General features: G+C 40.3%; 6 non-coding genes across 6 annotated transcripts; all 6 read left to right on the plus strand.

Moving 5' to 3' along the window:
* Window positions 1–1,705: 1,705 nt before the first annotated feature.
* Window positions 1,706–1,787, plus strand: TRNAS-CGA (transfer RNA serine (anticodon CGA)). Its single transcript has one exon. It is a non-coding gene; the product is annotated as a tRNA-Ser (tRNA).
* Window positions 1,788–3,068: 1,281 nt separating this feature from the next.
* On the plus strand, window positions 3,069–3,140 carry TRNAH-GUG (transfer RNA histidin (anticodon GUG)). The gene has a single exon. It is a non-coding gene; the product is annotated as a tRNA-His (tRNA).
* A 2,588-nt stretch (window positions 3,141–5,728) lies between these two features.
* Window positions 5,729–5,810, plus strand: TRNAS-CGA (transfer RNA serine (anticodon CGA)). The gene has a single exon. It is a non-coding gene; the product is annotated as a tRNA-Ser (tRNA).
* A 3,911-nt stretch (window positions 5,811–9,721) lies between these two features.
* On the plus strand, window positions 9,722–9,803 carry TRNAS-CGA (transfer RNA serine (anticodon CGA)). Its single transcript has one exon. It is a non-coding gene; the product is annotated as a tRNA-Ser (tRNA).
* A 1,281-nt stretch (window positions 9,804–11,084) lies between these two features.
* On the plus strand, window positions 11,085–11,156 carry TRNAH-GUG (transfer RNA histidin (anticodon GUG)). The gene has a single exon. It is a non-coding gene; the product is annotated as a tRNA-His (tRNA).
* Window positions 11,157–13,744: 2,588 nt separating this feature from the next.
* TRNAS-UGA (transfer RNA serine (anticodon UGA)) lies at window positions 13,745–13,826 on the plus strand. Its single transcript has one exon. It is a non-coding gene; the product is annotated as a tRNA-Ser (tRNA).
* Window positions 13,827–17,356: the final 3,530 nt, after the last annotated feature.

Raw genomic sequence — 17,356 nt, forward strand, 5'->3', positions numbered from 1 at the left:
CGAATTCTGATTTACTCACCTGTTATCAGGAGAGACCTCAGTGCTGCATCTTGGAGCTCAGTACTGACCCTGAAAAGTAATTTTAACCGTACTTACCAGTAACTCGAATTTCCTTCCATGGGATATCATTGCCTGCTTTTTGCTGAAAATTTTCTAAGTGTCGATTTTTGAAACTTACAAATATTCTTTAAAAATCGTACCAACTGTGAAAACGTAATTGTTTATCTGTTTTAGATAGATGTCCCAGTACTGAGCCCAGGAGCCCAGCACTGGATTACAAAAGTAACGAGAACGTACTTTACCCGTAACTTGAATTTTCTTCCATAGGAAACCATTGACTGTTTTTCTGTGAAATTTCTTCTAAGTGTCGATTTTGCAAACATGTAAATATTCCTTAAAAATCGCCTGTATAACTTAAACGCAGTTTCTCAACTGCTTACAGGTGGTACAGTAGTGCTGGATCTAGGATCCAACACTGACCTAGAAAAAGTAACCATAACCCCACTTACCTGCTAAGTGAATTTCCTTCCATAGGATAACATTGGTAATTTGATCAGCAAAAGTTTCGAAGTGTCAACTTTTAAAATAGCAAAATATTGCTTAAAAATCACAACCGTAACTAAAACGAATTTACTCACTTGTTTGCAAGAACTGTCCCAGGACTGAATCTAGGATCCAGTCCTGGATTTAGAAAAGTAATCCTGAAAGTAATTAATTGCATATAACTTAAAATTCCCATTGAGCTCAATGTATTATTGTGATTCAAATTGTGTTGCCTATTGCAATAAACTGTAACTATGACCTGCAAAAGTCAATTGCCTATTGCAAAGTATTTAACTAAAGCATCTCATTCTGAGAAAGTATATTTTGATACCTATTGTTGGTTCTAAAATAAAACAACAATATCTTTTGTATGCAAACCAATGGCCTAGAGTTCAGTTCTTGAGTGTGTGAGACCATTTGCTGACTGAGTGTGTACAACAAATGTTTTACACTGTACTCTGATACTGCCTTACTGCTCGGCAAGCTACCACTTTAGAGAGTAAGGTTATATCTAACTTTAGCCTCTGCCAAACCTCTGGGGACTGGGGACTCTGTGCACACTGTACCTATTTGGGAACAGTATATACAGAGCCACTTTCTCACAGTAGTGATAAAGTGATTAGAGTCCTAAGGCCAACATAAAGATACAGCAAAACTTGAGGTGAAAAGCAAAAAGGTTGCTGGTAGGCCACCTTAAGGATGCCAGGTCTAACAAAAACTGAACTAAGGATAACATGAGTAAAACATCAGGTTTCTCTAATGCATTTGGTGAGACAAGTGGGCCTTCTTTTATCTTCCATTCAAGCAATCTTTGACAGACCCCTTTATTATAGAGCTTTTCAAGGATTAAAGATAAGGCACTTACAAAGGAGTCCCAAATACTCAGAGATGGTTGACTTCTGTAATATGGGTCGTAGACTAAAAGCAGCGCAAAAACAGAGTGCAACAGGGTCCAAAAAACTTGAGTGCCACAAGAGAGTTTGAATGCAAGCGTATCCTGTTACAGATCCAGAGATATACTCATGCAATTTTTGTTTTTAGGACAGAACGTGCATGATGAAAAAAACATTGTTTTTAAAAAGCGCATTGCAGAATATCAGTACTTTGATGTGGGAAAACATCAAAACTTTCAAACAAAATATTTGTAGGCAGCTTACAGCAAGTTGTTGTGGCCGAGTGGTTAAGGCAATGGACTCGAAATCCATTGGGGTATTCCCGCGTAGGTTCGAATCCTGCCAACAACGAGGATCTTTTTATTATCGGCTACAATTTCAGAAGTTAACCTTTAGTATTTCTTCCATTTCAGTTTTATAACTAGGTGGCTTATTTTTGTGTCACTATTGCCTCTCCACATATTTGTTATCGCTACCTCTTTCATGTCTTTGCTACACCTCATTCCTACTTTAGCACTGGTGTAAACGCTTCAAATTATTATACCGTTGCTCTCTCATTCATACCTGCGCATGCACTTGAAAGTTACTTTACCAATAAAAGACGCAAAGAGAGAAATAGAACAAAAGTGCTGGCTGGATTGGCAAACACACTTCATAAAACTGCATTTTCTTTTTTATTCTCCCCCGTGTCACATGCTTAACCTTCCCATGTGTAATTTCTCTTAACCTGCTGTCCCAGGAAGAGAATTTCATCTACAGGCCCTTTCTGTGTTTTTTTCCCTAGTCTGTCTTTCCCATTTCTTAGCTGTGTAACTGTTCCTTTACGCGCTCTATTTAAACGCCATCAATCTCATTTGAGCTCCTTGCTCCCGCTTCTGTTTTCTCCACCTCTCATACTGCCAGTTCTCTCTTTCTCTGTGGTTGGTGGCTACTTTCCTGAGCTTCCGAAGCCACGTGGTTCCTGCCGCTTGTTGTCAGACTTGAATTGGAAAAGGAACCATATTAACAAGCCTTTACCACTCACACACGGCGGAAGTTTATACTTTAATTCAGTGAGCTAAGAAAAGCGTGTTGTGGGTCCCCTACGAGCCATGGTGCTTGCTTCATCATGATTTGGCACCAGTCATTAGCCGCAGCTCTGCTAATGAGCTACTGAGGTCAGTTTCAATATTTACTCAAAAATATAACTATGCAGCCCACCCCTCAACTGTGTATTTATATTGCTTTTCTGCTGTTCGTGTGATTAGCTGGGAGGAGCTCACGGCGACATCCTCCCTATAAAAGTGTAGATGGATCACTCTCTGACTCTTTCTTGCTTCACATACAAATGGCTTGAAAGGTGCAGGGAAGATGCAGGTCTAATAGACAGAATAGAAGGTCTGTGCCAGGTGGGTTTCTCTGCATTGGTGTCCCATCACAGGTCCGTAAGTGGAATGTGTGATCTTTGACTCCTGGCATTTCACAAGCAGGCGGCCAGGAAACGGTTTCAGCCTATCTACCACTGAGGAGACGCAGCCTCTGAATGAGGAATGAGGAAGCAATGAATACATCCAGCCTATCACAGGAACAGCCCTGAGTGTTCCGAATTATAAATTCTCCATGTCACTGTATGTCGTTGAGCCCAAGTAGCTCGCCGTGATCGTATAGTGGTTAGTACTCTGCGTTGTGGCCGCAGCAACCTCGGTTCGAATCCGAGTCACGGCATTGTGGTTGGCAATGTCACGGCAGTTGGGTGTTAATTTTACAGAATTAGCAAATGTACCAGTGGTTTTTGTAAAATGTCTATTAAAAACAGATCCTTTCAAATATTTAAACCATCTAACAACAAATGATTTAAACTCGCATGATTATAAGCTGTAGCTATAATGTATTTACTTACATAAATTATCGTTCTTGAACCTATTGGGGGTGGAGGGGGAGCGGAGCTCACCCCCCAGGTGCAGTTGAGTGACCTGTGTTGTGGCTCTCTAGAGGGAAGGCACACATTTTGCTGTCACCCAGCCCAATCCAGACGTGTATTGGGGCCAGGTTTCAGGCAAATAGAGCAGTAAGTGCAGAGAAATGTTCACTCTCTAAAAGTGGCATTTCTAAAATAGTAAAGTTAAATCCAACCTCACCAGTAAGTAGGATTTTCAATAAATAAATAAAGCTACTCCTCTCCGATATGGAATTACCAAATAAAAAGTATAGGGGAATACACAGAGCTAACCTATGAGAGGGGTAGACCTCACAGTAGTGAAAAATGAAATAGACTGTTTGGTACTTACAGGACACGCGAACCACCAAAGTACATATCTTATTTTTTACTTACATAGCATCATGCACCTAGGACTACCTAGGGCCTACCTTAGGTGTAAATTATATGTAATAAAAGGGGAGTTTAAGGCTTGGCAAGTAGGCTGGGACTCCCCTGGGAGACCCCTGAGTCTATGCCCAGAACCATAACTCTGCCAGTCGAGTACTTACCTAAAAGCCGATAACTCACTTTTCTTCCATAGGCTAACATTGAGTGGTTTCACTTGGAAATTCTTCTAAGTGGTGTGGAGTTTTAGAACTTTAAAATATTCATCTAAAATCAGCCGAACAACGAATTCTGATTTACTCACCTGTTATCAGGAGAGACCTCAGTGCTGCATCTTGGAGCTCAGTACTGACTCTGAAATGTAATTTTAACCGTACTTACCAGTAACTCGAATTTCCTTCCATGGGATATCATTGCCTGCTTTTTGCTGAAAATTTTCTAAGTGTCGATTTTTGAAACTTACAAATATTGTTTAAAAATCGTACCAACTGTGAAAACGTAATTGTTTACCTGTTTTAGATAGATGTCCCAGTACTGAGCCTAGGAGCCCAGCACTGGATTACAAAAGTAACGAGAACGTACTTTACCCGTAACTTGAATTTTCTTCCATAGGAAACCATTGACTGTTTTTCTGTGAAATTTCTTCTAAGTGTCGATTTTGCAAACATGTAAATATTCCTTAAAAATCGCCTGTATAACTTAAACGCAGTTTCTCAACTGCTTACAGGTGGTACAGTAGTGCTGGATCTAGGATCCAACACTGACCTAGAAAAAGTAACCATAACCCCACTTACCTGCTAAGTGAATTTCCTTCCATAGGATAACATTGGTAATTTGATCAGCAAAAGTTTCGAAGTGTCAACTTTTAAAATAGCAAAATATTGCTTAAAAATCACAACAGTAACTAAAACGAATTTACTCACTTGTTTCCAAGAACTGTCCCAGGACTGAATCTAGGATCCAGTCCTGGATTTAGAAAAGTAATCCTGAAAGTAATTAATTGCATATAACTTAAAATTCCCATTGAGCTCAATGTATTATTGTGATTCAAATTGTGTTGCCTATTGCAATAAACTGTAACTATGACCTGCAAAAGTCAATTGCCTATTGCAAAGTATTTAACTAAAGCATCTCATTCTGAGAAAGTATATTTTGATACCTATTGTTGGTTCTAAAATAAAACAACAATATCTTTTGTATGCAAACCAATGGCCTAGAGTTCAGTTCTTGAGTGTGTGAGACCATTTGCTGACTGAGTGTGTACAACAAATGTTTTACACTGTACTCTGATACTGCCTTACTGCTCGGCAAGCTACCACTTTAGAGAGTAAGGTTATATCTAACTTTAGCCTCTGCCTAACCTCTGGGGACTGGGGACTCTGTGCACACTGTACCTATTTGGGAACAGTATATACAGAGCCACTTTCTCACAGTAGTGATAAAGTGATTAGAGTGCTAAGGCCAACATAAAGATACAGCAAAACGTGAGGTGAAAAGCAAAAAGGTTGCTGGTAGGCCACCTTAAGGATGCCAGGTCTACCAAAAACTGAACTAAGGATAACATGAGTAAAACATCAGGTTTCTCTACTGCATTTGGTGAGACAAGTGGGCCTTCTTTTATCTTCCATTCAAGCAATCTTTGACAGACCCCTTTATTATAGAGCTTTTCAAGGATTAAAGATAAGGCACTTACAAAGGAGTCCCAAATACTCAGAGATGGTTGACTTCTGTAATATGGGTCGTAGACTAAAAGCAGCGCAAAAACAGAGTGCAACAGGGTCCAAAAAACTTGAGTGCCACAAGGGAGTTTGAATGCAAGCGTATCCTTTTACAGATCCAGAGATATACTCATGCAATTTTTGTTTTTAGGACAGAACGTGCATGATGAAAAAAACATTGTTTTTAAAAAGCGCATTGCAGAATATCAGTACTTTGATGTGGGAAAACTTCAAAACTTTCAAACAAAATATTTGTAGGCAGCTTACAGCAAGTTGTTGGGGCCGAGTGGTTAAGGCGATGGACTCGAAATCCATTGGGGTATCCCCGCGCAGGTTCGAATCCTGCCAACAACGAAAATCTTTTTATTATCGGCTACAATTTCAGAAGTTAACCTTTAGTATTTCTTCCATTTCAGTTTTATAAATAGGTGGCTTATTTTTGTGTCACTATTGCCTCTCCACATATTTGTTATCGCTACCTCTTTCATGTCTTTGCTACACCTCATTCCTACTTTAGCACTGGTGTAAACGCTTCAAATTATTATACCGTTGCTCTCTCATTCATACCTGCGCATGCACTTGAAAGTTACTTTACCAATAAAAGACGCAAAGAGAGAAATAGAACAAAAGTGCTGGCTGGATTGGCAAACACACTTCATAAAACTGCATTTTCTTTTTTATTCTCCCCCGTGTTACATGCTTAACCTCCCCATGTGTAATTTCTCTTAACCTCCTGTCCCAGGAAGAGAATTTCATCTACAGGCTCTTTCTGTGTTTTTTTCCCTAGTCTGTCTTTCCCATTTCTTAGCTGTGTACCTGTTCCTTTACGCGCTCTATTTAAACGCCATCAATCTCATTTGAGCTCCTTGCTCCCGCTTCTGTTTTCTCCACCTCTCATACTGCCAGTTCTCTCTTTCTCTGTGGTTGGTGGCTACTTTCCTGAGCTTCCGAAGCCACGTGGTTCCTGCCTCTTGTTGTCAGACTTGAATTGGAAAAGGAACCATATTAACAAGCCTTTACCACTCACACACGGCGGAAGTTTATACTTTAATTCAGTGAGCTAAGAAAAGCGTGTTGTGGGTCCCCTACGAGCCATGGTGCTTGCTTCATCATGATTTGGCACCAGTCATTAGCCGCAGCTCTGCTAATGAGCCACTGAGGTCAGTTTCAATATTTACTCAAAAACATAACCATGCAGCCCACCCCTCAACTGTGTATTTATCTTGCTTTTCTGCTGTTCGTGTGATTAGCTGGGAGGAGCTCACGGCGACATCCTCCCTATAAAAGTGTAGATGGATCACTCTCTAACTCTTTCTTGCTTCACATACAAATGGCTTGAAAGATGCAGGGAAGATGCAGGTCTAATAGACAGAATAGAAGGTCTGTGCCAGGTGGGTTTCTCTGCATTGGTGTCCCATCACAGGTCCGCAAGTGTAATGTGTGAACTTTGACTCCTGGCATTTCACAAGCAGGCGGCCAGGAAACGGTTTCAGCCTATCAACCACTGAGGAGACGCAGCCTCTGAATGAGGAATGAGGAAGCAATGAATATATCCAGCCTATCACAGGAATAGCCCTGAGTGTTCCGAATTATAAATTCTCCATGTCACTGTATGTCGTTGAGCCCAAGTAGCTCGCCGTGATCGTATAGTGGTTAGTACTCTGCGTTGTGGCCGCAGCAACCTTGGTTTGAATCCGAGTTACGGCATTGTGGTTGGCAATGTCACGGCAGTTGGGTGTTAATTTTACAGAATTAGCAAATGTGCCAGTGGTTTTTGTAAAATGTCTATTAAAAACAGATCCTTTCAAATATTTAAACCATCTAACAACAAATGATTTAAACTCGCATGATTATAAGCTGTAGCTATAATGTATTTACTTACATAAATTATCGTTCTTGAACCTATTGGGGGTGGAGGGGGAGCGGAGCTCACCCCCCAGGTGCAGTTGAGTGACCTGTGTTGTGGCTCTCTAGAGGGAAGGCACAAATTTTGCTGTCACCCAGCCCAATCCAGACGTGTATTGGGGCCAGGTTTCAGGCAAATAGAGCAGTAAGTGCAGAGAAATGTTCACTCTCTAAAAGTGGCATTTCTAAAATAGTAAAGATAAATCCAACCTCACCAGTAAGTAGGATTTTCAATAAATAAATAAAGCTACTCCTCTCCGATATGGAATTACCAAATAAAAAGTATAGGGGAATACACAGAGCTAACCTATGAGAGGGGTAGACCTCACAGTAGTGAAAAATGAAATAGACTGTTTGGTACTTACAGGACACGCGAACCACCAAAGTACATATCTTATTTTTTACTTACATAGCATCATGCACCTAGGACTACCTAGGGCCTACCTTAGGTGTAAATTATATGTAATAAAAGGGGAGTTTAAGGCTTGGCAAGTAGGCTGGGACTCCCCTGGGAGACCCCTGAGTCTATGCCCAGAACCATAACTCTGCCAGTCGAGTACTTACCTAAAAGCCGATAACTCACTTTTCTTCCATAGGCTAACATTGAGTGGTTTCACTTGGAAATTCTTCTAAGTGGTGTGGAGTTTTGGAACTTTAAAATATTCATCTAAAATCAGCCGAACAACGAATTCTGATTTACTCACCTGTTATCAGGAGAGACCTCAGTGCTGCATCTTGGAGCTCAGTACTGACTCTCAAATGTAATTTTAACCGTACTTACCAGTAACTCGAATTTGCTGAAAATTTTCTAAGTGTCGATTTTTGAAACTTACAAATATTGTTTAAAAATCGTACCAACTGTGAAAACGTAATTGTTTACCTGTTTTAGATAGATGTCCCAGTACTGAGCCTAGGAGCCCAGGACTGGATTACAAAAGTAACGAGAACGTACTTTACCCGTAACTTGAATTTTCTTCTATAGGAAACCATTGACTGTTTTTCTGTGAAATTTCTTCTAAGTGTCGATTTTGCAAACATGTAAATATTCCTTAAAAATCGCCTGTATAACTTAAACGCAGTTTCTCACCTGCTTACAGGTGGTACAGTAGTGCTGGATCTAGGATCCAACACTGACCTAGAAAAAGGAACCATAACCCCACTTACCTGCTAAGTGAATTTCCTTCCATAGGATAACATTGGTAATTTGATCAGCAAAAGTTTCTAAGTGTCAACTTGTAAAATAGCAAAATATTGCTTAAAAATCACAACAGTAACTAAAATGAATTTACTCACTTGTTTCCAAGAACTGTCCCAGGACTGAATCTAGGATCCAGTCCTGGATTTAGAAAAGTAATCCTGAAAGTAATTAATTGCATATAACTTAAAATTCCCATTGAGCTCAATGTATTATTGTGATTCAAATTGTGTTGCCTATTGCAATAAACTGTAACTATGACCTGCAAAAGTCAATTGCCTATTGCAAAGTATTTAACTAAAGCATCTCATTCTGAGAAAGTATATTTTGATACCTATTGTTGGTTCTAAAATAAAACAACAATATCTTTTGTATGCAAACCAATGGCCTAGAGTTCAGTTCTTGAGTGTGTGAGACCATTTGCTGACTGAGTGTGTACAACAAATGTTTTACACTGTACTCTGATACTGCCTTACTGCTCGGCAAGCTACCACTTTAGAGAGTAAGGTTATATCTAACTTTAGCCTCTGCCTAACCTCTGGGGACTGGGGACTCTGTGCACACTGTACCTATTTGGGAACAGTATATACAGAGCCACTTTCTCACAGTAGTGATAAAGTGATTAGAGTGCTAAGGCCAACATAAAGATACAGCAAAACGTGAGGTGAAAAGCAAAAAGGTTGCTGGTAGGCCACCTTAAGGATGCCAGGTCTACCAAAAACTGAACTAAGGATACCATGAGTAAAACATCAGGTTTCTCTACTGCATTTGGTGAGACAAGTGGGCCTTCTTTTATCTTCCATTCAAGCAATCTTTGACAGACCCCTTTATTATAGAGCTTTTCAAGGATTAAAGATAAGGCACTTACAAAGGAGTCCCAAATACTCAGAGATGGTTGACTTCTGTAATATGGGTCGTAGACTAAAAGCAGCGCAAAAACAGAGTGCAACAGGGTCCAAAAAACTTGAGTGCCACAAGGGAGTTTGAATGCAAGCGTATCCTTTTACAGATCCAGAGATATACTCATGCAATTTTTGTTTTTAGGACAGAACGTGCATGATGAAAAAAACATTGTTTTTAAAAAGCGCATTGCAGAATATCAGTACTTTGATGTGGGAAAACTTCAAAACTTTCAAACAAAATATTTGTAGGCAGCTTACAGCAAGTTGTTGTGGCCGAGTGGTTAAGGCGATGGACTCGAAATCCATTGGGGTATCCCCGCGCGGGTTCGAATCCTGCCAACAACGAAAATCTTTTTATTATCGGCTACAATTTCAGAAGTTAACCTTTAGTATTTCTTCCATTTCAGTTTTATAAATAGGTGGCTTATTTTTGTGTCACTATTGCCTCTCCACATATTTGTTATCGCTACCTCTTTCATGTCTTTGCTACACCTCATTCCTACTTTAGCACTGGTGTAAACGCTTCAAATTATTATACCGTTGCTCTCTCATTCATACCTGCGCATGCACTTGAAAGTTACTTTACCAATAAAAGACGCAAAGAGAGAAATAGAACAAAAGTGCTGGCTGGATTGGCAAACACACTTCATAAAACTGCATTTTCTTTTTTATTCTCCCCCGTGTTACATGCTTAACCTCCCCATGTGTAATTTCTCTTAACCTCCTGTCCCAGGAAGAGAATTTCATCTACAGGCTCTTTCTGTGTTTTTTTCCCTAATCTGTCTTTCCCATTTCTTAGCTGTGTACCTGTTCCTTTACGCGCTCTATTTAAACGCCATCAATCTAATTTGAGCTCCTTGCTCCCGCTTCTGTTTTCTCCACCTCTCATACTGCCAGTTCTCTCTTTCTCTGTGGTTGGTGGCTACTTTCCTGAGCTTCCGAAGCCACGTGGTTCCTGCCTCTTGTTGTCAGACTTGAATTGGAAAAGGAACCATATTATTAAGCCTTTACCACTCACACACGGCGGAAGTTTATACTTTAATTCAGTGAGCTAAGAAAAGCGTGTTGTGGGTCCCCTACGAGCCATGGTGCTTGCTTCATCATGATTTGGCACCAGTCATTAGCCGCAGCTCTGCTAATGAGCCACTGAGGTCAGTTTCAATATTTACTCAAAAACATAACCATGCAGCCCACCCCTCAACTGTGTATTTATCTTGCTTTTCTGCTGTTCGTGTGATTAGCTGGGAGGAGCTCACGGCGACATCCTCCCTATAAAAGTGTAGATGGATCACTCTCTAACTCTTTCTTGCTTCACATACAAATGGCTTGAAAGATGCAGGGAAGATGCATGTCTAATAGACAGAATAGAAGGTCTGTGCCAGGTGGGTTTCTCTGCATTGGTGTCCCATCACAGGTCCGCAAGTGTAATGTGTGATCTTTGACTCCTGGCATTTCACAAGCAGGCGGCCAGGAAACGGTTTCAGCCTATCAACCACTGAGGAGACGCAGCCTCTGAATGAGGAATGAGGAAGCAATGAATACATCCAGCCTATCACAGGAACAGCCCTGAGTGTTCCGAATTATAAATTCTCCATGTCACTGTATGTCGTTGAGCCCAAGTAGCTCGCCGTGATCGTATAGTGGTTAGTACTCTGCGTTGTGGCCGCAGCAACCTCGGTTCGAATCCGAGTCACGGCATTGTGGTTGGCAATGTCACGGCAGTTGGGTGTTAATTTTACAGAATTAGCAAATGTACCAGTTGTTTTTGTAAAATGTCTATTAAAAACAGATCCTTTTAAATATTTAAACCATCTAACAACAAATGATTTAAACTCGCATGATTATAAGCTGTAGCTATAATGTATTTACTTACATAAATTATCGTTCTTGAACCTATTGGGGGTGGAGGGGGAGCGGAGCTCACCCCCCAGGTGCAGTTGAGTGACCTGTGTTGTGGCTCTCTAGAGGGAAGGCACACATTTTGCTGTCACCCAGCCCAATCCAGACGTGTATTGGGGCCAGGTTTCAGGCAAATAGAGCAGTAAGTGCAGAGAAATGTTCACTCTCTAAAAGTGGCATTTCTAAAATAGTAAAGTTAAATCCAACCTCACCAGTAAGTAGGATTTTCAATAAATAAATAAAGCTACTCCTCTCCGATATGGAATTACCAAATAAAAAGCATAGGGGAATACACAGAGCTAACCTATGAGAGGGGTAGACCTCACAGTAGTGAAAAATGAAATAGACTGTTTGGTACTTACAGGACACGCGAACCACCAAAGTACATATCTTATTTTTTACTTACATAGCATCATGCACCTAGGACTACCTAGGGCCTACCTTAGGTGTAAATTATATGTAATAAAAGGGGAGTTTAAGGCTTGGCAAGTAGGCTGGGACTCCCCTGGGAGACCCCTGAGTCTATGCCCAGAACCATAACTCTGCCAGTCGAGTACTTACCTAAAAGCCGATAACTCACTTTTCTTCCATAGGCTAACATTGAGTGGTTTCACTTGGAAATTCTTCTAAGTGGTGTGGAGTTTTGGAACTTTAAAATATTCATCTAAAATCAGCCGAACAACGAATTCTGATTTACTCACCTGTTATCAGGAGAGACCTCAGTGCTGCATCTTGGAGCTCAGTACTGACCCTGAAATGTAATTTTAACCGTACTTACCAGTAACTCGAATTTCCTTCCATGGGATATCATTGCCTGCTTTTTGCTGAAAATTTTCTAAGTGTCGATTTTTCAAACTTACAAATATTCTTTAAAAATCGTACCAACTGTGAAAACGTAATTGTTTACCTGTTTTAGATAGATGTCCCAGTACTGAGCCTAGGAGCCCAGCACTGGATTACAAAAGTAACGAGAACGTACTTTACCCGTAACTTGAATTTTCTTCCATAGGAAACCATTGACTGTTTTTCTGTGAAATTTCTTCTAAGTGTCGATTTTGCAAACATGTAAATATTCCTTAAAAATCGCCTGTATAACTTAAACGCAGTTTCTCAACTGCTTACAGGTGGTACAGTAGTGCTGGATCTAGGATCCAACACTGACCTAGAAAAAGTAACCATAACCCCACTTACCTGCTAAGTGAATTTCCTTCCATAGGATAACATTGGTAATTTGATCAGCAAAAGTTTCGAAGTGTCAACTTTTAAAATAGCAAAATATTGCTTAAAAATCACAACAGTAACTAAAACGAATTTACTCACTTGTTTCCAAGAACTGTCCCAGGACTGAATCTAGGATCCAGTCCTGGATTTAGAAAAGTAATCCTGAAAGTAATTAATTGCATATAACTTAAAATTCCCATTGAGCTCAATGTATTATTGTGATTCAAATTGTGTTGCCTATTGCAATAAACTGTAACGATGACCTGCAAAAGTCAATTGCCTATTGCAAAGTATTTAACTAAAGCATCTCATTCTGAGAAAGTATATTTTGATACCTATTGTTGGTTCTAAAATAAAACAACAATATCTTTTGTATGCAAACCAATGGCCTAGAGTTCAGTTCTTGAGTGTGTGAGACCATTTGCTGACTGAGTGTGTACAACAAATGTTTTACACTGTACTCTGATACTGCCTTACTGCTCGGCAAGCTACCACTTTAGAGAGTAAGGTTATATCTAACTTTAGCCTCTGCCTAACCTCTGGGGACTGGGGACTCTGTGCACACTGTACCTATTTGGGAACAGTATATACAGAGCCACTTTCTCACAGTAGTGATAAAGTGATTAGAGTGCTAAGGCCAACATAAAGATACAGCAAAACGTGAGGTGAAAAGCAAAAAGGTTGCTGGTAGGCCACCTTAAGGATGCCAGGTCTACCAAAAACTGAACTAAGGATAACATGAGTAAAACATCAGGTTTCTCTACTGCATTTGGTGAGACAAGTGGGCCTTCTTTTATCTTCCATTCAAGCAATCTTTGACAGACCCCTTTATTATAGAGCTTTTCAAGGATTAAAGATAAGGCACTTACAAAGGAGTCCCAAATACTCAGAGATGGTTGACTTCTGTAATATGGGTCGTAGACTAAAAGCAGCGCAAAAACAGAGTGCAACAGGGTCCAAAAAACTTGAGTGCCACAAGGGAGTTTGAATGCAAGCGTATCCTTTTACAGATCCAGAGATATACTCATGCAATTTTTGTTTTTAGGACAGAACGTGCATGATGAAAAAAACATTGTTTTTAAAAGGCGCATTGCAGAATATCAGTACTTTGATGTGGGAAAACTTCAAAACTTTCAAACAAAATATTTGTAGGCAGCTTACAGCAAGTTGTTGTGGCTGAGTGGTTAAGGCGATGGACTTGAAATCCATTGGGGTATCCCCGCGCAGGTTCGAATCCTGCCAACAACGAGAATCTTTTTATTATCGGCTACAATTTCAGAAGTTAACCTTTAGTATTTCTTCCATTTCAGTTTTATAAATAGGTGGCTTATTTTTGTGTCACTATTGCCTCTCCACATATTTGTTATCGCTACCTCTTTCATGTCTTTGCTACACCTCATTCCTACTTTAGCACTGGTGTAAACGCTTCAAATTATTATACCGTTGCTCTCTCATTCATACCTGCGCATGCACTTGAAAGTTACTTTACCAATAAAAGACGCAAAGAGAGAAATAGAACAAAAGTGCTGGCTGGATTGGCAAACACACTTCATAAAACTGCATTTTCTTTTTTATTCTCCCCCGTGTTACATGCTTAACCTCCCCATGTGTAATTTCTCTTAACCTGCTGTCCCAGGAAGAGAATTTCATCTACAGGCCCTTTCTGTGTTTTTTTCCCTAGTCTGTCTTTCCCATTTCTTAGCTGTGTAACTGTTCCTTTACGCGCTCTATTTAAACGCCATCAATCTCATTTGAGCTCCTTGCTCCCGCTTCTGTTTTCTCCACCTCTCATACTGCCAGTTCTCTCTTTCTCTGTGGTTGGTGGCTACTTTCCTGAGCTTCCGAAGCCACGTGGTTCCTGCCTCTTGTTGTCAGACTTGAATTGGAAAAGGAACCATATTAACAAGCCTTTACCACTCACACACGGCGGAAGTTTATACTTTAATTCAGTGAGCTAAGAAAAGCGTGTTGTGGGTCCCCTACGAGCCATGGTGCTTGCTTCATCATGATTTGGCACCAGTCATTAGCCGCAGCTCTGCTAATGAGCCACTGAGGTCAGTTTCAATATTTACTCAAAAATATAACTATGCAGCCCACCCCTCAACTGTGTATTTATCTTGCTTTTCTGCTGTTCGTGTGATTAGCTGGGAGGAGCTCACGGCGACATCCTCCCTATAAAAGTGTAGATGGATCACTCTCTAACTCTTTCTTGCTTCACATACAAATGGCTTGAAAGGTGCAGGGAAGATGCAGGTCTAAGAGACAGAATAGAAGGTCTGTGCCAGGTGGGTTTCTCTGCATTGGTGTCCCATCACAGGTACGTAAGTGGAATGTGTGATCTTTGACTCCTGGCATTTCACAAGCAGGCGGCCAGGAAACGGTTTCAGCCTATCTACCACTGAGGAGACGCAGCCTCTGAATGAGGAATGAGGAAGCAATGAATACATCCAGCCTATCACAGGAACAGCCCTGAGTGTTCCGAATTATAAATTCTCCATGTCACTGTATGTCGTTGAGCCCAAGTAGCTCGCCGTGATCGTATAGTGGTTAGTACTCTGCGTTGTGGCCGCAGCAACCTCGTTTAGAATCCGAGTCACGGCATTGTGGTTGGCAATGTCACGGCAGTTGGGTGTTAATTTTACAGAATTAGCAAATGTACCAGTGGTTTTTGTAAAATGTCTATTAAAAACAGATCCTTTCAAATATTTAAACCATCTAACAACAAATGATTTAAACTCGCATGATTATAAGCTGTAGCTATAATGTATTTACTTACATAAATTATCGTTCTTGAACCTATTGGGGGTGGAGGGGGAGCGGAGCTCACCCCCCAGGTGCAGTTGAGTGACCTGTGTTGTGGCTCTCTAGAGGGAAGGCACAAATTTTGCTGTCACCCAGCCCAATCCAGACGTGTATTGGGGCCAGGTTTCAGGCAAATAGAGCAGTAAGTGCAGAGAAATGTTCACTCTCTAAAAGTGGCATTTCTAAAATAGTAAAGTTAAATCCAACCTCACCAGTAAGTAGGATTTTCAATAAATAAATAAAGCTACTCCTCTCCGATATGTAATTACCAAATAAAAAGTATAGGGGAATACACAGAGCTAACCTATGAGAGGGGTAGACCTCACAGTAGTGAAAAATGAAATAGACTGTTTGGTACTTACAGGACACGCGAACCACCAAAGTACATATCTTATTTTTTACTTACATAGCATCATGCACCTAGGACTACCTAGGGCCTACCTTAGGTGTAAATTATATGTAATAAAAGGGGAGTTTAAGGCTTGGCAAGTAGGCTGGGACTCCCCTGGGAGACCCCTGAGTCTATGCCCAGAACCATAACTCTGCCAGTCGAGTACTTACCTAAAAGCCGATAACTCACTTTTCTTCCATAGGCTTACATTGAGTGGTTTCACTTGGAAATTCTTCTAAGTGGTGTGGAGTTTTAGAACTTTAAAATATTCATCTAAAATCAGCCGAACAACGAATTCTGATTTACTCACCTGTTATCAGGAGAGACCTCAGTGCTGCATCTTGGAGCTCAGTACTGACTCTGAAATGTAATTTTAACCGTACTTACCAGTAACTCGAATTTCCTTCCATGGGATATCATTGCCTGCTTTTTGCTGAAAATTTTCTAAGTGTCGATTTTTGAAACTTACAAATATTGTTTAAAAATCGTACCAACTGTGAAAACGTAATTGTTTACCTGTTTTAGATAGATGTCCCAGTACTGAGCCTAGGAGCCCAGCACTGGATTACTAAAGTAACGAGAACGTACTTTACCCGTAACTTGAATTTTCTTCCATAGGAAACCATTGACTGTTTTTCTGTGAAATTTCTTCTAAGTGTCGATTTTGCAAACATGTAAATATTCCTTAAAAATCGCCTGTATAACTTAAACGCAGTTTCTCAACTGCTTACAGGTGGTACAGTAGTGCTGGATCTAGGATCCAACACTGACCTAGAAAAAGTAACCATAACCCCACTTACCTGCTAAGTGAATTTCCTTCCATAGGATAACATTGGTAATTTGATCAGCAAAAGTTTCGAAGTGTCAACTTTTAAAATAGCAAAATATTGCTTAAAAATCACAACAGTAACTGAAACTAATTTACTCACTTGTTTCCAAGAACTGTCCCAGGACTGAATCTAGGATCCAGTCCTGGATTTAGAAAAGTAATCCTGAAAGTAATTAATTGCATATAACTTAAAATTCCCATTGAGCTCAATGTATTATTGTGATTCAAATTGTGTTGCCTATTGCAATAAACTGTAACTATGACCTGCAAAAGTCAATTGCCTATTGCAAAGTATTTAACTAAAGCATCTCATTCTGAGAAAGTATATTTTGATACCTATTGTTGGTTCTAAAATAAAACAACAATATCTTTTGTATGCAAACCAATGGCCTAGAGTTCAGTTCTTGAGTGTGTGAGACCATTTGCTGACTGAGTGTGTACAACAAATGTTTTACACTGTACTCTGATACTGCCTTACTCCTCGGCAAGCTACCACTTTAGAGAGTAAGGTTATATCTAACTTTAGCCTCTGCCTAACCTCTGGGGACTGGGGACTCTGTGCACACTGTACCTATTTGGGAACAGTATATACAGAGCCACTTTCTCACAGTAGTGATAAAGTGATTAGAGTGCTAAGGCCAACATAAAGATACAGCAAAACGTGAGGTGAAAAGCAAAAAGGTTGCTGGTAGGCCACCTTAAGGATGCCAGGTCTACCAAAAACTGAACTAAGGATAACATGAGTAAAACATCAGG

This window comes from Triturus cristatus, chromosome 12 (assembly GCF_964204655.1).
Source record: "Triturus cristatus chromosome 12, aTriCri1.1, whole genome shotgun sequence".
Lineage (NCBI taxonomy): Eukaryota > Metazoa > Chordata > Amphibia > Caudata > Salamandridae > Triturus > Triturus cristatus.